Here is a 7,168-nt window from a genome sequence, read left to right as displayed (position 1 = left end):
TTTCCTGACCACTTCTAGGTCCCTAATTTAAGTAGCAAACTTCTCCCAATATATGTGCCTGCATTATCTGTCTTGTCTGCATTATTTTTTTTCCATTGCACGTAGCATGTGACGTACAGTATTATTTTGAACAGTGCCTGCCACACAGCATGTGTTCAGTAAATATTTGTTGGAAGGAGAGAGGGAGGGAAGGGAGAGAGAGAGAGAGAGAGGGAGGGAGAGCGAGCAAGCCATCAAAGGTAGATTTCCGTAACTGGCTGCATATGTAGGTAGAGAATCAAGAATGACTGGATTTTCCGGTTTCGGATAGTTTCAAGCATGGTGGCTCCGGGAATTCAGATTAGACACTCAGAAAGAATGTACAGGTTGGAAGTCACACAGAGAAGGGGAAGGTTTTAAAAGTTTGTTTTTTTTCTTATAAGAATGTGATAAGAAGATGAGAGCCCGTGCCTAGGCAAGAAACTAGACCAGAAAGAGGCCTTTTTTTTTTTTTTTTTTTCTCCCAGTATTCTCCAATCATTGCAAGTGAGATCGTTAGCACTGTTATCATCTATTTATGCATGGCCTGTTAAGTTCCAGGATCCGCTGCAGATACTTTATTTACTTTAAAAGGAATTCTTATCTGCAAGGTAGGTGTATTCCCATTTTACGGATGAAGAAGCAAAGACTCAGAGCCGAGGCCAGATCCGCCCAATTTCAAAGCCCTCGTAAGCCACTTTGCCCTTTCATTTATGAAAATGCAAATCAGGGAAGAGTGTTTTAAGAATCGGTTTTGCAAATTTATCATTTGAAATTCTCCCCATTGGTGTGAGTAAAAATGCAAGAGCCAGAAGTGAAAAAAATTGTGTAATAGTTCTAAGTGATTTCCAATTGATACCCATTGTTTCTTATGTGCTTTTTAATAACTTATTTCTTAGAAACATTCACCATAAATTTTTTCAAGACACTAAAGAAAACTGTAGGCTTGAGTAAATCTTTTGTAGCTATATATAGACATTTTAGGTGTAATTCCGCTGTATAAACCGTAGTTGAGACTTAGACATGCAAGTTCTTACAGCTCTTCTAAATAAAGTATGTCATTACCATGTGTGACCTCATCCTCATCAAGTTCAGTTTTCACTTAATTACTGAGTAATCAAAGTTAAGCTTTCTAGTTAATTATCTAGTTAATTTCTGGTTCACTGAAATTGTCATCTTTATATAATCACAACTTTTTTTAAAAAGTTCATTTATTTTGAGAGAGAGAAAGAGAGCACGTGCGAATTGGGGTGGGGCAGGGAGAGGGGGAGAGAGAGAGTCCCAAGCAGGCTCTGCACTGCCAGTGTGGAGCTCAACACGGGGCTCCAACCCAGAAATCATGAGACGATGACCTAAGCCAAAATCAAGAGTCAGACGCTTAACCGACTGAGCTACCCGGGCACCTTCACAGCATTTTATAGCAAATTTACAATTGAACTGTTACTTCCTTACAGTTACCAAATTGGTATCTCAGGAGCTAAAACAACTCTGGTTAGAATGGAAGTTGGCAGATCTTCGCTTGCACACAAGATGGCACACTAGTGCATAATGTCTGACGTATGAACTCTCTCTGGCAACATCCCTTTACAGGCACCAATATTCTCTATAGAGTGGTCTCAAATATCTTGCCTTCTCTGCGGCAAAAGACTTGAGGAGTATATATTTAAGCACAGAGCTTCTCCTGACATTAGTATGTTCCCACTAGCCTGCTAAGGGAAAGTTAACGAAGACATTTCTTTAGGAATTGTTTTCCCTCCAGACAATGCTAGAAAGATATGTGTAGGAATATTTCTTTTGCATTATTTTATTTTACTTTAATTGTATTAGTTTATTATTGGTTGTTTTAGTTTATTATTATATTGGCTGTATTACTTTATTAGTTATTTTAATTGTATAGTTTACTAGTGCTGCTATAACAAATTACCACAAATTTAGTTGCTTAGAACAAATATATAGCTAGTTAGTTAACATACAGTGCAATATTGGTTTCAGGAGTAGAATTCAGTGATTCGTCACTTACATACAACACCCAGTGCTCATCACAAGTGCCTTCCTTAATACCCATCACCCATCTAGCCACCCATCTAGCCCATCTCCCTCTGTCAACCCATAGTTTGTTCTCTATCATTAAGAGTCTCTTGTGGTTTGTTTCCCTCTCTTCCTTCCCATTCCCATGTGTTTATCCGCTTTGTTTCTTAAGTTCCACAAATGAATGAAATCACATGGTATTTGTCTTTCTCATTGACTTATTTCTCTTATCATAATACATTCTAGCTCCATCCATGTCATTGCAAATGGCAAGATTTCATTCTTTTAGATGGCTGAGTAATATTTCACTGTAAATATGTACATCACATCTTCTTTATCCATTCATCATTTGATGGACATTTGGGCTCTGTTCATAGTTTAGCTATTGTTGATAATGCTGCTATAAACATTGGGGTGCATGTATCCCCTTCAAATCTGTATTTTTGTAACCTTCGGGTAAATACCTAATAGTGCAATTGCTAGATCATAGGGTAGGTCTGTTTTTAGTTTTTTGAGGAACCTCCATACTATTCAATTTCTTTTTATAAGAGTGGCTGTACCAGTTTGCATTCCCACCAACAGTGCAAAAGGGTTCCCCTCTCTCTGGATCCTCAATACCTGTTGTTTCCTATGTTGTTCATTTTAGCCATTCTGACAGGTGTGAAGTGGTATCACATCATGGTTTTGATTCGTATTTCCCTGATGACTAGTGTGGTTGAGCATCTTTTCATGTGTCTGTTAGCCATCTGGATGTCTTCTTTGGAAAAGTGTCTATTCATGTCTTCTGCCCATTTCTTAACTGGGTTATTTGTTTTTGGGGTGTTGAGTTTGGTAAGTTTTTTATAGACTTTGGATACTAACCTTTTATCAGATATGTCATTTGCAAATATCTGCTCCCATTCTGTACACTGGCTTTTAGTTTTGTTGATCATTTCCTTCACTGTGCAGAAGCATATTATCTTGACGAAGTCCCAGTAGTTCATGTTTGCTTCTGTCTCCCTTGCCTTCCTTCGGCGATGTGTCTAGTAAGAAGTTGCTCCGGCTGAGGTCAAAGAGGTTGCTGCCCATGTTCTCCTCTAGCATTTTGATTGTTTCCTGTCTCTCATTCAGGTCTTTCATCCATTTTGAATTTATTTTTGTGTATGGTGTAAGAAAGTGGTCCAGTTTAATTCTTCTGCATGTTGCCGTACAATTTTCCCAACACCATTTGTTGAAGAAACTATCTTTTTGCCTTTGAATATTCTTTCCTGCTTTGTCAAAGATTCATTGGCCATCCAGTTATGGGTCCATTTCTGGGTTTTCTATTCTGTTCCATTAATCTATGTGTCTGTTTTTGTGCCAGTACCATATTGTCTTGATGACTACAGCTTTGTAATATAGCTTGAAATCCAGAATTGTGATGCTTCCAGTTTTGCTTTTCTTTTTCAGGATTGTTTTGGCTATTTGGGGTCTTTTGTGGTTCTATACAAATTTTAGGATTGTCTGTTCTAGCTCTGCAAAAAGTGCTGGTGGCATTTTGCTAGGGATGGCATTAAATGTGTAGATTGCTTTGGGTAGAATAGACATTTTGACGATGTTCTTCCATGAGCATGGAATACTTTGCCATTTCTTTGTTTCCTCTTCAATTTCTTTTATAAGTTTTGATAGTTTTCAGAGTACAGATCTTTTACCTTTCTAGTTGGTTTTTTTCCTGTGTATCTGTTTTTGGTGCAATTGCAAATGGGATAGATTCCTTGATTTTCTTATTGCTATATAGAAATGCAACAGATTTCTGCACATTGGTTTTATATCCTGCAACTTTGCTAAATTCATGCATTAGTTCTAGCGTGTTGTTTTTTTTTGTGTGTGGACTTTCTTTCAGGTTTCTAGAGTATCATGTTATCTGCAAATAGTGAAAGTTTAACTTCTTCTTTGCTGATTTGGATGCCTTTTATTTCTTTTTGTTCTCTGATTGCTGAGGCTAAGATCTCCAGTACTATGTTAAATAGTAATGGTGAGCGTGGACATCCTTGTCTTGTTTCTGACCATAGGGGTAAGGGTCTCAGTTTTTCCCCATTGAGAATGATATTAGCTATGGGTCTTTCATAAATGGCCTTTATAATGTTGAGGTATGCTCCATCTATCCCTACTTTGTTGAGGGTTTTTATCAAGAATGGATCATCTGTTTTTCAAATGCTTTATCTGCCTCTATTGACAGGATCATATGGTTCTTATTCTTTGTTTTATTAATGTGATAAATCATGTTCATTAATTTGCCAATATTGAACTGGCCTTGCAGCCCAGGAATAAATCCCAATTGATCACGGTGAATAATTCTTTTAATGTACTGTTGAATTCAATTTGCTAGTATCTTGTTGATAATATTTGCATCCATGTTCATCAGGAATATTGGCCAGTAATTCTCCTTTTTAGTGGGGTCTTTGTCTAGTTTGGAATCAAAGTAATGTTGACTTCATAGAATGAGTTTGGAAGTTTTCCTTCCATTTCTATTTTTTCTGGAACAGTTTGAGAAGAATATGTATTAAGCTCTTCTTTAAATGTCTGGTAGAATTTCCCTGGGAAGCCATCTGGCCCAAGGACTCTTGTTTGTTGGGAGATTTTTGATTACTGATTCAATTTCTTTGCTGGTTATGGGTCTGTTCAAATTTTTTATTTCTCCCTATTTCAGTTTTGGTAGTTTGTGAGTTTCTAGGAATTTGTCCATTTCTTCCCGATTGCCCAGTTTGTTGGCATATAATTTTTCATAGTATTCTCTTATAAGTGTTTGTATTTCTGTGGTCTTTATTGGCTGTGATTTCTCCTCTTTCATTGGTTTTATCTATTTGGGTCCTCTCTTTGATAAATCGGGCTAAGGGTTTATCAATTTTGTTAATTCTTTCAAAAAACCAGCTCTTAGTTTCATTGATCTGTTCTACTGGGGTTTTTTTGTTTGTTTGTTTCTATTATTGTTTATTTATGCTCTAATCTTTATTATTTCCCTTCTTCTGTTGGGTTTAGGCTTTATTTTCTGTTTCCTTTCTACCTCCTTGAGGTGTAAGGTTAGGTTGTATATTTGGGACCTTTCTTGCTTCTTCAGATAGGCCTGAATTGCAACATACTTCCTTAGGACTGACTTTGTTGCATCCCAAAGGTCAAAACCTTTGGTCTGTCACGTTTTCATATAAATTGGAGTTATAGATGTCAGAAAGAATATAAAATTATTATCAAGTATAGATGTATAAAAATTCAAAGGAATTAACTGAAAGCTATTAGAACTAATAAAATAATTCAATTAAATGCATATTTATCAAATAAAATATTAAAATTATTTACTCTTGTAAATTCTATTCTATGTATTATATTTCTATGTATTTGCCCTACAGAGATACTCATATGTGTATGAAATGACACAGTAAAAGGCAAATTATTTTGGCACTGCAAGAAATAGCATAAAATTGAAAATTATTTGAATGTTCTTTTATAAGGGACTAACACATTAAATAAATTATGGTTTATACTTATAATGAAATGCAAGGTAGCTCTTAAAATGAAGCAGCTCTATATAAAGTAGCAATGTGTTCATATGTACTGGTATGAAAGGATGTCTGAAATTCATTGTTAACTTTAAAAAAAAAACCAAAAAACAGCGGCACTGGGTGGCTCAGTCGGTTAAGCATCCGACTCTAGGTTTCGGCTCAGGTCATGACCTTCCGGTTCGTGAGTTCGAGCCTCGCGTCAGACTCTGTGCTGCCAGTGCGGAGACTGCTTGGAATTCTCTGTCTCCCTCTCTCTCTCTGCCTCTCCCCTACTCATGCTCTTTCTCTCTCTCTTTCAAAATTAATTGATTTAAAATATATATTTAAAAAAAAAAAAAAACAGATATGTTCTACCTTTGGAGCTGACACTGCTGTTGGGAAGGTTCCCAATAACTAAATCCAATGACCGGTGGTCAGTCCTCCTCTTAACTGATCTCTTAACAGCATGTGACCCAGTTGTGCCCTGTCTTCACTTGGCTTTTAAGACACCACACTCTTTCTGGTTCTTCTCTTACTTTACTGGTCACCAGAGGCAAATCTAGCATTTTGGGAACCTGAAGCTTATATAATTTGGGAAACCTTTTAAAGATAGAGAATATAATGTTACAAATAAATCATAATTAGGTAAGAACACACATAGTTCTTTAGAACAAGGGGAAAATCATGACAAATTATTAGAACAGTAAGAAGTTCAGGGCCCATTTTTCTGAGATCATATTAGGCAGTTTATTAGAAATGCATACATAGAAACATTTTCTGATCACAGCCTGATTTGCCCTCCTTATTTAGAGCATGCTATACCTCCCAGCAATTCCCAGCACCCAAAGGGACCCATGCTAATGAGAGGTCCTAACACCCCCTTATTAGCATCATGGGAAATCTACCTCTCTTGGTTTTCCTCAATCTCTAAGACTCGTTCCTTCCCTTCTCCTTCATATCTTAATGTTAAAGTGCCTCAGGTCTCAGTTCTTCGTCTTTTTCTAGTTATACTCACTCACTTGCTGATTTCACCAAGTTCAACTCTCTTGTAATTTTCATTATCATGTATATGTTGATACCTTCTAAATTTACATCTTCAGTCCAAACTTCTCTCCCAATCTCCAACTGCCTATTCAATACCTCCACTTAGATTTTTGGAGATATCTCGAATTTGGTATGTTGAAAACTGAACCCTGATCTCACTCCCAAAATTGTTCCACTCAACTTTCCCTATTTCAGTTGATAGTAACTCCATCTTTCCAAGCACTAAGCACCTAGAACAGTGCCTGGTACATTGTAGAAACAGAAGGAAAGAATTAGTGAACTGATTTTTAAAATATAACATCTGTAGAAGTCATTCAGAATGGGGCACATAATAAAAGTAATTAAGAGATATGGCAGGTTGAGTAAGTGTAGCTCAGTCCTACGTGTCATAGGAGTCAAGTAGAAGTGAATAGAGAATGGGGCAAAGGCATCATTCAAAAAGATAATGGTTGAGAATTTTCCAGAAATGTGGATAAACAAAATTTAAAGTTGAAGAAACACGACAGTCGTGAGCCATATAAATAAAAACAAATCCCAGGGGTGCCTGGGTGGCTCATTCGGTTAAGCTTCCAACTCTTGGTTTC

At 36.7% G+C, this 7,168-nt stretch overlaps 1 protein-coding gene across 3 annotated transcripts in view; it reads left to right on the top strand.

Annotated features, from left to right (window-relative positions):
• The window catches only part of TBC1D19 (TBC1 domain family member 19), a 145,242-nt gene that overhangs the window by 103,252 nt on the left and 34,822 nt on the right, over positions 1-7,168 (top strand). The window lies entirely within an intron of this gene.

The sequence above is a fragment of the Panthera leo genome, chromosome B1 (genome assembly GCF_018350215.1).
Source record: "Panthera leo isolate Ple1 chromosome B1, P.leo_Ple1_pat1.1, whole genome shotgun sequence".
Lineage (NCBI taxonomy): Eukaryota > Metazoa > Chordata > Mammalia > Carnivora > Felidae > Panthera > Panthera leo.
Note: the sequence above shows the minus strand (reverse complement) of the source record. Positions and strands in the feature narration are given on the sequence as shown.